Source organism: Thermobia domestica, chromosome 5 (assembly GCF_964235325.1).
Source record: "Thermobia domestica chromosome 5, izTheDome1.hap1.1, whole genome shotgun sequence".
Lineage (NCBI taxonomy): Eukaryota > Metazoa > Arthropoda > Insecta > Zygentoma > Lepismatidae > Thermobia > Thermobia domestica.
The window spans coordinates 190,672,194-190,688,868 of record NC_137458.1 but is presented as its reverse complement, the minus strand read 5'-3'; the positions used below and the strand labels follow the sequence as shown (position 1 = coordinate 190,688,868).

At 36.0% G+C, this 16,675-nt stretch overlaps 1 protein-coding gene across 8 annotated transcripts in view; it reads right to left on the bottom strand.

Moving 5' to 3' along the window:
• Positions 1 to 16,675, bottom strand: part of LOC145686323 (U2 small nuclear ribonucleoprotein auxiliary factor 35 kDa subunit-related protein 2-like) — a 497,978-nt gene that overhangs the window by 145,191 nt on the left and 336,112 nt on the right. The gene's annotated exons all lie outside the window — the stretch shown is intronic.

The window sequence follows — 16,675 nt, the reverse complement described above, 5'->3', positions numbered from 1 at the left end:
AACCAGTTGCTCACGAGCTAATGTCTTGGAGGACAACGAAATATTTCTGTTGTTTAACCCCGGAGTTGTTTTAGATTTACTACGTTTAATTTTTTTCTCTTTCCAATGCAGTGTTCTTTGACCGCGTGTCTAGCCATCTGCTAAAATAAGGAAAAGGTACAAAAGGGACAAATGTTGTCGGTATCACTGATTTTTAGGGTATTATCCTCAATATACTTTAAAAAAAAATGTTTTAAAATTATGGTTAATTCTTAAAACAAACAGAAATCTAATTTCAGTCTTTTTTCTTGTTTACAAGATATGTGCTAATATAACATTATGTGAGACTCATGTGAGAGGTAAAATTCAACGATTTTAAACAAATTGAATATGAATATAGACAAGCCTATCGAAGTATTGCCAGTTGAAGCAACACCTCATATGATTGAGCGAAATAAGAATGACGACTGTAATGTTACTGCTAGTAAGACTGATGTCTCAAAATGGAATAAAACTTAAGACCACAGATCTGCTGCCCAGACAGAAAATACAGGTGGTTTACAGGCGCCTGTGAAACATGCATAAACAGGCATATTTTTACAGGCGCCTGAAAATGGAACACTTTTAAACGCATGAGACAGGTATCGATTTTTTTCACGATCATTGCATGTTCATTACATGGAAACAGGTAGTTTTCATGTTGATAGGGTTGCAACCTTGCAACGTGAAAAATGCGTGTAAACAACATGTAGAGAATGGAAAGACATGTACGTAACCGGCATAGTCCATGTAGTTGACATATACGTTACCTCATGAGGATCTGACGACAGCTGCTTTTCATTTGATACGAATGTAATTGACATGTTAAATACATGTGAAATATAGGTGTTAAGGAATTAGTGGGCGTGTTAGTGGAATATACATGTAAAGTACATCGCATTAAGTACTATACATGTCTCAGGACCTTGCATATGTGCATGACAAACTGGAGACTTGGTGCCAGAATATTACATGTTTCCTACACCTGCAACATTAATGATTCACTTCAATCAACCATGTTCATGGCATACACCAGTTTAACCCATTTATTGGCAATCATGATGATTGCATTTTCCGTTTACCAGCACATTGCATATAGGTGGTTCACACTTCGCATGTACACGGAGGTAATACAGGCAATGTATTCAGTTTTAATCCCATGCATTATACATGTGTCAGGACCTTGCATAGCGAATGTCGAACTGGAGACTTGTACCTGAATAGTGCATGTCTCCTATGCCTATAACGTGAATGTTTAGCTCCAATCCACCTTGTTTACCACACGTATCTGTTTAATACATTTATTGGTAATCATGATTATTGCATGTTCCCGTTCACCTGTACATTGCCTTTAAACTGCACGTAGGGGAATTACACTCTTCACATGTACACGAAAATGATAAATGTAAAATAACATATTCTACATCATGCGTTTTCCATGCTGTACGCTAATACATAGTATTTACATGTAATGCGAATGTCACACATGTATATTATATGTTGATAAACAGGCACCTTCCTTGTACTTTTCGTACTTTTCATTCTTACTGTATTGCGAATGTTATCAACAACCCATTGAAGGTACTTTACATGCACATATTCCCTCCATTTACTTGTACGTGAGTGACTACGTGTACATTGCATGTACTCATTTTAATGTACAGGCTCTGTACAACGCATGTTTCCGTGCAAAATTTCCAACAGAAATTTAATACTTTTTCGACATGCATATCACCTGAAGGCAATGTGCCTATAATATTTTCTTTACATGTGTTTTCGCCGAAACAGGCGCCTGTATAATGCCTGTCAAAATCTGACAGGCTTTTACAGGCAGTTCCATGTACAAAACATTGCATGTGTCCTCAAAAATTTTCATAATAGTGGTACCAATCATTACAAAGACATACAATGCCTCCACTGGAATAAATACTTCTTCAGCCAAAGAGGTTTAGTCATTTATAGTACAAAGAGTCACCATGACGTTTCCACGAGCAAGCCATTGGCCGTTAAACTAAAACAAAATGCTGTCGACTACTTATCAACTCACAATTTTAATGACATCAATTCCAAGGAATCACAGACTAAAATATGTGACCTACTAGTACATTTAAAAGCCAAAATTCCAATCGTTCGCCGAGTTCCGAGAGGAGCAAGGTTGTCTGTGGCAGATTCCTTATATGAACTGGTTCATAAGATAACAGTTAGCAATGACTTGGATTCCTGGATAGATTTTCTGCTTTTCCCCTATGGAGTTCTGTGCGTCCCTCCACATTCCGAAGAAGTTACTAATCTTACAACATGGGTTAAGCAAAGAGTTAGAAATTAGTCGGAATAGCGCCAAGAAGCTCTATTTTACTTCACGAAAAAACATACAAATCTTGCCAATTACGAACAAATAAATCTTTCAACTTCAAGAGTATTGAGCACAAATTATCCGATGGAGATATGCGTGGGGCAGTGAGGCTACTAACTTCGGAAGACGTCATGAAAATTCCAGATTCATCAGTGTTGGAAGCTCTCAAAGAGAAGCATCCTTCTCATTCACATTTCTACACCGGAGCCCTCACAGACTAATACTCCAGTAACCAAAGTCTCGACTGATGCATTACTAAGGCACTAAAATCTTTCCCGTCCGAATCAGCTGGAGGAATGGATAATTTCAGGCCATCGATATTGAAATACCTTATTTTTAATTAGAAATGCGAATCAAAGGATCGTCTAGTCAAGTCTATTTGTGATTTATTACACATGATAATATCTGGAAATGTACCAATCTTTTTAAGACCTATCTTCTTCGGCGCATCATTAATAGTGCTGAGAAAGAAAAGTGGGGGGATACGCCCAGTAGCGGTTGGAAACGTTTGGAGACGTTTGGCAACTAAGATTATTTGTTTCCGAATGCGAGAATCACTAACAGATATATTGTCCCCCCACAGGTAGGCGTATGCATACCTTCTGGAGCTGAAGCTGCCGTACATGCTACTAGAATGTTTTACTCCTTTCCACACTCTCAAGTGAATGCATTTCAGAAAATCGACTTCCGAAGTGCATTCAATGAAGTCAATCGAGATTCCATGCTGGCGGCAGTAAAAACTCAGTTTCCAAATGTCTGTCCATATATTTTTCAGTGCTATTCTGAACCTAGCAACCTTTTTGTATGAGACAATATTATCTTTTCACAACGAGGTGTTCAACAGGGCGACCCCTAGGTCCAGCACTGTTTGCTCTGACCCTCCAAAAAGCTGTCAATAATATAAACACAGAGTTGAATATGTGGTATCTAATAATAGCCGGAAATACTGATGCAGTACTACATAGTTTAGACAACATTCGCTCACAGGCAACATCGGTTTACATCTCAACCACTCAAAATGCGAAGTGAGTTTTCTAGGCGCTAAGGAAGAGGAAATTCAGGGTCTTTATAATAAATTTAATGAATCTACACCTGGTATACAACTACTCTTATCAACTAATGCTGAACTCCTAGGCGCAGCTCTATCACCAGAAGCCCGGAGGAAAATATTGGTAGAGAAGATCTCGAAATAAGAGTTATTCTTGTCACGCTTATCAAACATCTCAGTTCATTTAGCGTTTTATTTATTACGAGCCTCTTTGTCAATACCAAGATTACAGTATTTCCTCCGATGTTCTCCTTCCTGGAGTGAAGAGGACTTGCTTGATAAATTTGACTATACTATAAGAACAGGATATGAATCTATCCTCACCTGCGCCTTAAGCAATGAATCGTGGTTACAAGCATCATTACCAGTCCGAAATGGAGGTCTCGGAATCCATCGGACCACAGATGTTGCTATGCCGTCATTTCTTCCTTCTTTCTATAGATCAAGTCAATTAACTGGAACTCTGCCAAAGAGAAAAGTCAAATTGGATACTGATTCAGAGATTCTGTATCGACAATCGGTCTAATTTAGTGGAGTCTGCTCCTCCGGCTAACGTGGAAAGAAATCTTCAATCAGCCTCGAACGAACCCATAGTAAAATGTCACATTTCCTCATTAATACAATCAACTCATAAGATAGAAGACAAGGCCAGATACCTCGCTGTTTCGTCCCCGGAAAACGGTGCATGGCTTCAAGCTCTACCGTCATCTCCTGTTGGTCCACATCTCAGCAATGAAAGTTTTCGCATAGCTACAGCTCTGCGGTTAGGAGCAGATATTTGCAAACCACATCGTTGCTTGTAATGTTTTCGTCGATAAGAGAGACTTACATGGCTTATCATGTAAGAGCAGCGCAGGTAAACAATCACGGCACTCAAGTGTGAACGATATCATTTTGAGAGCTCTCACATCTCCAGGTGTACCACCAGCACGAGAACCAAACGGATGAAGTCGTTCACACGGAATAAGACCAGATGGAATGACTTTAGTGCCCTGGAAGAAAGGGAAAGCTCTAGTTTGGGACTTCATCTGCACAGATACCTATGCTCTCTCCAATCTTCCACATCCATCATCACGCGAAAGTCTTGTAGCTGCTCGTAAGGACATCGACGGAATAAATGTATAAATCTCATTGATAAATATTGGTTTGTTCCAATTGCCATCGAGACAAGTGGTACTTGGGGTCAAGGAGGAGTTAATTTTATCAAGGAAATCGGCCATCGTATTTCACTTATATCAGGAGATAAACGATCTAAATCTTTCCTTATTCAACGGATCAGTATCGCAGTTCAACGTGGGAACGTGGGAGCCATCTTGGGAACGTTACCCACAGGTAGAGAATTAGAGATCTTTCTCATACAAGGAAGAAAATAACGATTTGGTTTCTGAGTACCAACGACGCAAAGATATTTTAAACAATATGCACTTAAGAATTTAGCTCATCGTAACTGTCACTGCCATTGAAAGATATATTTTCATTTTCACGTTTCCTATCCCAATTTGATTCTGATGTATATCTTTCCTTTACCATAAAAAAAAGTTTTGGATTCATCTCAATAAACCGGACTAGATTTTGGAAACATTATGTGTATACTTCAAATTCTGTACATAGTGTGTTAAAAGCAAAATGCTTGTAATGTTATGTAAAGAATTTGTTAACATACACACTTTCGCCGGACAATGCGGATATCAGAAACGTGACATCATTTTGTGTCATCATGTCGAATTGAGGTTAGAAGAATTTGGTTGATTAAGATCTTTCAAGATCCAGGACACACGTGGGTGAAAATCAGTCCGAGTACTGAAACCGTATCTCCATAACGTGTAACGATCTCGTTACAATGAGCTGTGGAGAGAGGACAAAAATAAGAAGAAAAGGGTTTAAAAATATCTTATCATTGTAAATCATGCTTTCCTTATGAAAGAGAATGTCTGAATTTAGGTATCTTTTTCCATCTTGATTAAAAAAAAAAAAAGTAAAAAGAGAAGAGAAATGAAGAAAGAATTTGTACGTTGCAAGCTGTTTTTATCAGCTGGAGTTGTAGTTAAGGAGAGAGAGGGGAGGTATTCTATCATATTGCCTCAAGGCCGTGGACGTTACGCGTTTCTCACATGACGCAATTGTGGCGCCAAGTACTTTGGTGGGTTCGCTCGTTCCTAGTGACGGCGAACTGACTATGTAGTGCCCGGTGCGTGTAGATGTCTTGGTTTGGTTGTTCGGAGGAAGGAGAATGGCTATTCTGTTAGCGTTCGATATGGTAGAAAGCGAACTTCAGTTAATGGGACATTGGTTTCGTCTTTCGATTCAAACCAGATTTCTTGTTGGATTTCATCGCTGTTTGTAAAGTAACAGGAATGAGAATAGTAAGTTGTTGCTGTGAATTAGTTTTGTGTGAATTTCAAAAAAGAAGTGCAGTGAAAGAACAGTGTTGCTTTGTGAATGAAGTTTGAGTGTTGCTTGCGCCCAATTGTGTTTTCCATTCGAGTGGAGTTTCTTTCTTTTCCGCCTTTCCTGTTAATTTCATTAATTTTTGTTCCTCACTTTTCGGCCGTGTTTCAGACGAATGAAAAATTATACGAAAATACATTAGACTAAGTCTGGTCAAACCGCCGAGCTACCTTGTTCAAGGAAATCCCTTGCTCAGCATGTTATATTGTAGTTCTCTATTTTTGGTGGAATGAGAACGAAGGTAGCTTGTGCATGAACTGGCTGAAAGATCCCACTTTAGTCCGTATAAGCATTCCAAAGAGTTGTTTGTTGAATGCAACTCACATAGTGTTAGTTTCTATGAGATACAGAAGATTCTTTTTGAATGGTGGAATGGTGATGTGGGAAACGTAAGTGCGTATGGCAATTAAACCTTTGGTTTGTCTTAATAAGGTTTATTACCGTCACCTCAAGAAAGTTCTTTTCCTTTTTCTTGAATTTGCCGTTTTTTGCAAATGGTGGAATGCGGATGTGGGAAGTCTCGAGGAAGAAATTTAGTCAATTGAGTAGAAAGAGGAGTATCTATTCCGGAAATATCCTTATTGGGCTCAATTAAAGAATTGTTTAGAATTCTGAATGTTTGGCACTCAATTACAAATTGTTGCAAGGGAGTGTTGCAAAGTGCAACAGTTTGTATGCAAACTGGAAAGCTGTATTTTTCCATCAAATTGACTAAGGATAGTCAGAACTTCAATATTTCCTGTTCAGATTATACAGCAACGACCAAATTATTCTCGATTCCTCCTTTTCACTTGCAAGACGACATGCAGTCCCAGGACCAATGTACAAGGAGGTAACTATAGTACCGAATGAAGTGTAAGGTGAGTGTTGAATTATTTATTATTACTTTGGCTTGTCCGTTGTGTGTGTTTTTGTTTGTTGGTTGTCTTTCGCATCCATTGTTGTTCGTTTTGGTCCGATTCGTTACCGATACGTCTATAGTTATCAAGATATTGATAATTCAGCATTTAACATTTATGGCTGTGAGCCGATGTTGTTTTTCATATGAGTATGAGTATTTGGTATTGCATTAATATATTTAGTCTCCTGAAATATTGCTTACAGAATATAATTAGAATTTGGATTAATATTGAGACTGATTGGAGATTTAATGAAAAAGAATTACGGGGTGAGATACGGTGTCATCGTATTCGATGTTGAATTCCTATTAAGGATTTCCCTTGCTGAAGCTTTAAGTATATTAGAATTTTTGATATTGAAATTGCATTTAGAATTTATCCCCCCCAGAGTTTAGACTTTTTCAAAAATACTTTATGAATCGCATGTTATTGATAAATTCTGAGGCATTATGAAACATTAATCTCTCCCCTTAATTGAATATTGAATATAATCAATACTTTAATATTTGAATATTATTTGTAAATTTCGAGAATTGAATATTTGTCTTATTATTAACTTTGCTAATATCGAAAGTATTTAAACTGGAACTGAAGAACTGAATCAACGACGTAGTATTTTTTTTAACGACGAATTTATTGTTGCCATTGGATATCTGAAGGATCAGATATCGGTCTGTAAATAAATTGTTAATAAATATTTGTTAAGTTGAATTGTGTCTGTTGTTATTTATTAGATTTAAGTTTATTTAGTTGTATCTGTGGTATATTTCTGATTCTTTGGTGAATGCTGAATTATCTGTTATTGCCAAACTCCTGCTCTGGATACAAATAGGGACATCAGCTCGCGTAGATCCCTCTGTAGTTGGTTGGGTGTGTTGCTGATTGATCAACATATCTTGCGACTTTTGGTTAATCCACGTGTGTTGGACACTTGGCAATTTTCCTGACTTTGACGGCGGATGGGAACGCTACAAACGTCAGCAGTTTTGGTCATATAGAAACTTCAGTTTATTCATTGAAGAAGAGCAAGAATTATATCGAGAGTTGGAGAGACAAGGTCGTCACAAGCAGTCGAGACCGAACTTCGAAATTATATTACAACGAGAACCAGAGGCACTAAGAAATACAACCACATACCGTCTTCTGGAAGTACGGATCTCCATTGCTTGGGCTGAACATCTCTCGCTAAACAACCAAGGTATGTATCACAACCAAATGCTGTGCTAACACGATTCTTATACATAACTTACACAGAATAATTCACACTGAGTTCACATTACACAATAACATCTGTCACACCGACTCTAATGAAGTATTTAAATACTTAACGTCAGGTTCAAACTTAACGTCTTAATTATCATTTCCGATTGGGCTCTGGTTGGCCCTTGATCAATACAACTAGTGGTGGATCATCCCCATTACTTACCTCTCGCAATATGCATACTTTAGGTGTATTAGTTATTCGAAGCTAGTTCAAATGCTAACTAGAACAATCTGGGGGAGCTCTAAATGCTCTACATAGTTCATTTTGTATTCAATTTAAGACCTAGCAACCAAGGTTGCCAATATATATATATAGTGGCGGATCCAGGATATGATCAAGGGAGGGGCTAAACCATAATTTGCCGTTTTATCCAGTGTAAAGCAGAATTGACGTTCATTTTATCCAGTGTAAAGCTGAGCGGCAAGGGGGGGCTATAGCCCCCTCGGCCCCCCTTGAATCCACCCTTATGTATATACATATCTTAAATTTTACGAAAATTATCCTGGAACGTGCTTGTCTTTCATTCACGGATTGACGCATTCATCGTTATATTTTTAATATACTTTAGCTCCATGTAGCAGAATAATTAGGATGCCTAAAAGAAAGATTTCCATTTTGCATCAGAATCGAATCACTTTTCTGAAAATCATTTCCTTAAACAATTTCTCTTCATATTTAAATACGAAAACCTCGAAATTTGAGAGAACTCTTTTGTCAGCTTCTGTTCTGCCGATTACAACCGTAACCAATGGGGATGACGTATACCCTAATGAAAACATACCGAATGGGAATATTTCATCAAGTTGGAGTAACTTTTACTAGTTTGTATTAAAACACCACCATATGTAAACTCTAGCAACATAAAGTCATTATATTTTAACTCTCGTATAGTGGATGCATTGGAATCCGAAGAATACGGTTAATTCGAAAGATTGGGGGAAGTGAAAGGATCATTAAAATCAAATCAGTTTTACGAGAGTTATCGCGAAGTAGCAGAGGGATGGGCAGATTCACAAACGAAGGATGGACAGGCTCAGAAACGCCGGTTGAATCAAATGGTAGGAGCACGCTATGCTCGTTTCAATTACGTGTGTATTTAGTTTAGGTTGTAGGCCTATTTCTATACTTTATTAAAGGAACATAAATCTAGAAGAATTTTAGTTTAGAACTAGCTGAACCTGCGCTCTCTCCACAGTGCATCATTAGCATATGACCATAATGATCCTCATTCCTTGCAACATCTGTACATGTCCCTTTATAGACACAAGTGAAAGACGTCTTGATAAAAAAAATTAAAAAAAAAATAAAAATAAAAAAAAACGGCAAGGGGTATCATAAAGGGGAGATTTTTCGATTATTTTTTCTCAATATCTCGCACTGTTTGCAAGATTTGAGCCTACTTCCGGTTGGAGTTTCTAATTTATGTATGTGTTGTCTTTCTTCTTGCATGCACAATTAATTATAATGTCAGTTATATATAGTGTTCATTGGGCAAAACATTCAAAAAATAAAGATTTATCTTATACTGGAAAAGTGGTTATCCTTCCATTTTCATTATTATTTGGCCATTAAACAAACGCCTGAGCCATATACAACCCCAATATACAACTATGTGGTGTTGGAATGTATAATGCGTACGATATGATGCTTTTTTTTTTTTTTTTTTTTTAATTTCAACATTTCCAGCGTACCCGTAAAAATGTAAGAAAGAAATAATTGCCATGTTTTTCAAATATTCAATTAGAACTGGACAATACGCAAAATTTGCAATCGATCCGTGAAAACGTCATCTTTCTAGAGCCTGTAGTTTCCGAGATCTCATTGTCGAAAAGATTGGTCACAAACATATAGTCTTAAAGAACTCCACAGATGGCAGCACGATTCATTTGCATTGAGTTTGGAGAAGGTTTTACTAAAACACAAAGACTTTGAACAATAATTTTAAAACATAAGCTTTATGAAAATGATCTATTTAAATAATTTATTTAAGGTACACACACTTAAAATGTCTGTCTCTGTTTAACGTGAAATCACATATAACCGTAAATGAAAGATTTGAAAGTCAAAGTTGGAGGTCATGCGTCTTTAATTGCTATTGTAGCATTTTAATAGATAGATAAGACCTGTTTCATTATCTTATTACCTTAAGAAAAAATCTAAAATGATTATACCACACCTAGCATAGTAATACTACTTTTTATAGCTACGTAGAGAAAGAAAAAAATACCTTAAAACAAACTTGAACACGTACCAGACGACTGGGAAGTAAGAATGATAACGACTACACTCAACATATATGATAAATTTTAAACATTGATGTGGTTTTTATGTTTCTATTATTGTAACATAGCACATACAAGTTTGTATGTTTTCTTGCTGATTACTGTATTTATATTGCGTGCTACGTAAATTTCATTAAGAACTGGAATATATCTTGTTATTTTATTGCAATTTAGAACTATGGTAGTTTAAATAAAGTAAATTACACGATAAAGGAAGATTACGTCATGTGAACTGATTTTCTCATATTTTCCACTGCACAGGGAGCACTGAATGGAAGCCCTCAGAAAACTACACGTTATCTATATATGAAGGGTAAGGGGAAAGAAGAAGGAATGTCACAAAACTACATTTTCGAAAAAACGGCACTTTAATATTGAAAAGCAGTATAAAATGAATAGGGATAGTCAAATCTTTTCTCCGTTTTACATGTACATTTCTACATCTACGCATGCATGCATATACAGTCAAATAGTACCAACAGTCACCAACAGATAGGACAAAGCACCCGCTAAAGCACACACATGGACATTCCTTGTTTTTTCCCCTTACCCTTCATATATACCTGAGCATCAAGGAGGGCTATAGGGGCTATAGCCCTCCTCTTGGATATGCGCCTTTATATATTATTTTGATATTTGCATGAATTAAAATGCGATATCTGAATATGAATCTTAGAAAGAAAGAAATACACGAAAGAAGGACTATGTAAGGGGCAAAATGTTAAACTTCAAACGAATCTGGAAAATCATAATCTGTTACTAGTATACATGAACAGTTTTCCATTAAACAGCGTTTATCTAGTGGTATATATAATCGTTTCGCATTTAGTCTATGCTAAATGTGAATTTATGAGGCTAGAAAATGACCTGAATTTAACGTCGTAGAAGTGCATCTTATAAGCTAACAGAGACAAATTGATTAGAATTCAATGAAAGTGAATAATTATAGAATAAGTGAAATTACAATGTGGGGCAAACATGAGAACCCTGAGGAAACCCACGGACACGATGTTGTCGACCACAGTCACTTGTCCTGGGAATAATGCAATGATCCATACCACTACAGATAAGCTCTCTACGACAACCCACGCGCCCCACAAAAATGTACTTGTAAACAACTTAATATCACCAATATGTTTGATGTTCAGTTTAGAAGTCAAATTTATTTGTTTCCACTCCAAAAAATATGATTAACACAACTAGGGGAGAGGGGCTTTTTGGATCACTTAATTAACTGTAAAAATTACAAAAATCGATTTTGTAAAATACAAAATTAAGAAGAGGAAAGGAGATACAAACCACGGAGAGGAGAAAAAGAGACGAAGGAAGGATAGTGATGCTTGATACGTGCACATACATCATCACGAAGGGTGGCAGGAAAACATGAAATTTAGATTACAACTATTGAAGCAATCGCCCTTCATCGAAACTAAGATACATGTCAGTCTTCTGCAGAGTACAACTTTTAGGAAATAGTGCCTCAGTGGAACTTGAACACATTTCAAATCCTGCCAAACAGGATATTCGTTGGAAGAAAACGTGAGAAACTGCTCGTCTGTAATCACATTTTTCATTTTTATAAACAGGACAGAAGCAGGTTTTAGTAAGATCTGTGACTCACGACATGATTAACATCCACCACTTTGAGATAAAATACATTTCAAAGTTCTGGCAACATTTCATCCTTACTCTCAAAATATTTTATATGGGACCGTTTAGGGTGAGGAAATCCGCCCTATCTTATGGAATTCTGAGAGCATTTTTATGGAAGACCCTCAAGCGGAGTTGTTACGATGACCAGAGTGTAATATATCGAAACATTAAGCAACATGAGTGAACAAAACAAAATCAAATGTGCAATTCCCCTGGAGGACTGTCACAAATTGTTCTGAGCAAGAAAACAGAAAAGTTACAAGCACATTAACAAACTTTGAAAAAACTAACATCGCCTAACCAGATTTAGTACCATCATTTTATTCTGCGCCGCAGCTTAAAAACGTTTATGGAACTCCGTTCTCGTAGTCATAAAGGAGTTACTATCATTGAGATTTTTTGAACACCTGGAGATGGATGTTTTAAGATTTAAGAAAAGACTCTGGATCGATGAAAGGACTTAGAAGGAATTGCGTTAAGAAATATAGAAGAGGTGCGATTTTTTGTTGTTGTTGTTGTTGTTGTTGTTTAAGTCAGAAACCTCCTATTAAATACTCACAAGTCATGCAAATAATAAAAGCACTGTAAGGAAAAAACTGCAGAAAAGCTAGAAAAAATAAAATCAAGCTAGAAAAAATAAAATCAACCAGCGGGATTCAAACGAGGTTCAAGACACGCACATCTAGACAATCAACTGTGGAGCTATTCTCCAGTTGTGTTGATAATTTAATACATTTTAGACACCCTTCTTGCTTTTTACTATTCTTTTCGGTCAACAAACGCGTGCATTCTCTTTACTTCAAACAAATAGTGTACACTTTGTGCGGTACTACACTGTTTTGAAACTCTCATTGAATTAAGTTGAATTAAAATGGCATCTGCGAGCTGTGTTCAGAAGTTTTGTTACTACTTGTCCTTCCATGCATTTTTCCAAATTCCCTATCTACAAGAAGAAAAGGGAATAATTTCGATATTCAAAATTTTTAACATTTATTCAAAAAATGTAAAATGTAAGGATTCGCTTAACTGAAATAAAAATTGGTATATAAACTATTAACTTTAATAAGTGGAATATGTATTTCAGATAATTTGAAATTATCCTTTCGAAAATAGGAGGGTGAGGAGATTTTAATTTTTTCTTGACACTGAAATCGACATCGCTGTCATCATCACGGGGAAATGGCGAGACCGTTCTTAATCAATTACGCAACAAAGTTAGCACAATTCTAGAGCAGGATTTTTCTCATGTCACTTTCATTAAAAAGCGTATCCTAAGGAGGAACTAAGTATGTAAGATACATACGAAGAATATAGTGGCTTACGACCCATTCTTAAAAGGGGATGAAATGCAACATATAAACTTCTTATTAAAAGTAAGCGGACAAATGCTCCAACGTTTTCGTAAATGCTGCTTCAAAGGGAAGCGGGGAGGGGGCTTATTTCTTTTTCTTCTTTTTTCTTAAAAAAATATAAAAATGACAGACTTCTCTATCTCATTATCACGGGAATACTACCGATTCGATTGAAATGAACGTTCGAATATAGAACCTCCGTGCAGCGGGGTTCCAATCCGCCACTTTCAATAAAGTGCGTATTTTAAAGGCAGGGTGAGTTAATATATCAGCCAAAAGTTAAATATCTCACAAGTCTCTCACGTTACAGAGATGAAACTAGTGTAATATTCCATTCCTTATTATGAAATAGCCAAAGTACGGTCAAGGTTTGAGCCATTTAAAATTAATTTTTCAACGTAATTAGCACTTGGGTAGATTTCTAATCAACTCAGTTTGATTGAAAGAAAAATCATAAGGGATAAGGAAATTAATACTTCTTGGAAAGAATAACGGCTATATCGTACATAATCCATGTTGAACATAGTTAGCACTTGCATTGAGATGAATTTCTTTATTTCCTTTTACTGAATTATACCTTTCAAATATTCGCCATAAGCATCTCTCCCCCATTTCAAACAGAGGCATTTCAGCTGATTTCTACAATATTCTAGTTCTAATTATTAATGATCTATAGTCTATTATCCAAAGTTCCTCACAAAAACTATAGTCTATTATCCAAAGTTCCTTACAAAAAAAGTCACAAGCATACCAAGTTAACTGTGGGAATTTTTATGAAAGACAAAATTAGAAGATACGTGTCACCGTACTAAATTATTTCGCTTCAGTTTCTGGAATCGTGCTATGCTGCAGTTCTTAATGAAACGTTCTGTTATGAAATACCAATGCAAGAAATATATTCTCGAAAGCCTTCGTCCAAAGAAATCTCAGCCCAGAAGTAAACTATCCCTTGTGCACCTTTCAAAAGAAATGATTTATGCCATATTTTAGGCTTAATGATGAAATATTTGTTTCCAAGATACTAATAAAATGGTAAGAGGATACTAAGAAAATTCCAAAAAAAGACAAGAAACAAAGAAAAGAAATCTCTCAGAAAAATCACTGCAAAATTGAACTAGCATATTTGAATATTTTAGGAAGAAATGTTATGCGTTACATTATAAAGTTTCAGTAGAATGTGTATTTATGAAATATGAACAAAATCATCTGAGTCGTTTTCGAAAAAAATAACCTCAAGAATACATTACTCGTGTATTTTTCAGCACAAATGAATTACGTCACAATTTGTAGTCATTAATTGTATTTTTTTAATGGAAGATGGACAAACATGGCTACGTTATTTTTAAGAAATCGTCCGAAAAGAAATACACCCCTAGAATAACCACCCCTCTACGTTTTTCTTACTAAAATTGGCTTGTCGGCTAAAGGCAACCGATTAATGAGCATAAGTGATAAATATATATTGGTGGAATGAGAATGGACCAGGAAACGGAACAACCCCGAAAAAATTCACTAATATGAAGGCCAAACAAGGAAACATTTATCTTTATTTCAATCCCAGCTCGAGCCAAGTGGATTTTGTGGAGGATAAACACCGTGTGCTTGGCTTTTCTCGGTGTTTCTCCAGTTCCTTATTTCTTCTTTATTCCCCCATTTCGATCATTCTCATCATCACCATTTCTTTTAATTTGGGTACAATATAATGGAATGTATAACTGAGAGATTTCATTTCGTTTAACATTACACACAAAATAAATTATTAATTAGATTTGGACATATCTGGGTATATAAACAATACCATAAGCGATGTTCAATCGTACGAAAACTCAATTGTCAACGGGGAGCCGTTGAATATTACGTTTGTACGTCATGCTAGATACCTGAAACCTGACTGGTCAGCATTACATGTTCTAGGAAAAGTAGTTTTTAATTGCTCATTACGTATTTTATTTAGCTAGGTAGCACAGGGTAACACTCAGAACCAGAAGGTTGTGGGTTCAAATCCAAGTCGAGAGAAACAGGAGTCTTTTCCTGAATTAAATCTTGATTGGAGATGTTTCTACGGCATGTCCTCGTTTCGAAGGAGATCTTGTTTGCAGATAGCATGATTGTAAAATAAATATGCTGAAGTATAAGAAAAGAAAGAAATTGCAAGATTATATTGGTAATTTTAATAATATTCCAGGATTTGAAAATTCACATTTTTCATATATTTCCCTCTTTTACCTGTATTCTAAACTGATTGTTAAGTGCATCAAGAATTGATTACTGCATATATAAGATACAGAAGTTCTCTCTCTCTCTCTCCTTTTTTTTCTCTCTTTCTCTCTAAATCATCCCTGGAAATGAATCTGCCTGCAAAAGGCTGCACAGACAATTTTTAAAACTAAGACCATCTACATTGACACTCAGACATATTGCTGTACTAAACTTTCGAACAAGAAGTCGAGAAATTGGAAAGTAGAACCTTTCCACAGTTGTTATTGCACGGATGCTGCAGGTGCTAGCACTATCTCCACAGATTTGCTCCTTAATTCTTAAGTGAAAATAAATATTGTACCACAGATTTATACATAACCTGTCCTTCCTGTCAAATCAATCGTGGTTACATACTTAGTACGGCGAGGTTAAGGCACTTTTGCTCACAACAGTACATAGTCTTTCTGGTTTGTTTCCATCTATAGATTTGAATCTGAAGCGTTGTAAACGTTATTTTGCAACAGCCTGTATATAACATAGATCTCTCTAGTAATTTATTGACACTTTTACGAAACTTAATCAGGTTTCGTCCGAAGCCATCTTAAAGTTCAATTGATCTGCATTTACTTTAGTAAAGTAAAACTGAAAAAGTGAAATCTCTTAGTTTCATGTGTTACGGTTATGCCAACTAGGCTAAAGGAGACGGAGATCGTAAGAAATGAACGCAATGGTGGAATGAAGTGGGACAAAATGGAAGAACTCAGAGAAAATACACGCACACAGTGTTTGTCCACCACGAATTTCACTTGGCGCAATAAGGTAAAATTGAGTTTCTATTTGAGAACACATCACACTTATAAACAAAGTAGACTCTCGACTATCCAACAAAGTTATAAAAGAAAAGGAAAGTAAGTAAAAGTGAAAATAAAGTAAAGTAAATCAAAGCCAAGTTAAGTCGAGTAAAAGTAGAAAAGTACAGTAAAGTAAAGTAAAGCAAGGTAACGTATCGTAAAGTAAAAGTAAAGGTAAAGTAACGTAGTATCAAGTAACACAAAATAAATAAATAAAAATTAAAAATGAAAATATAAATAAAAAAATAAAACCTCCAGAAAATTGAGTAGTAGTTTATGAATGATATATTCGGTTTTAACGCCTTCAA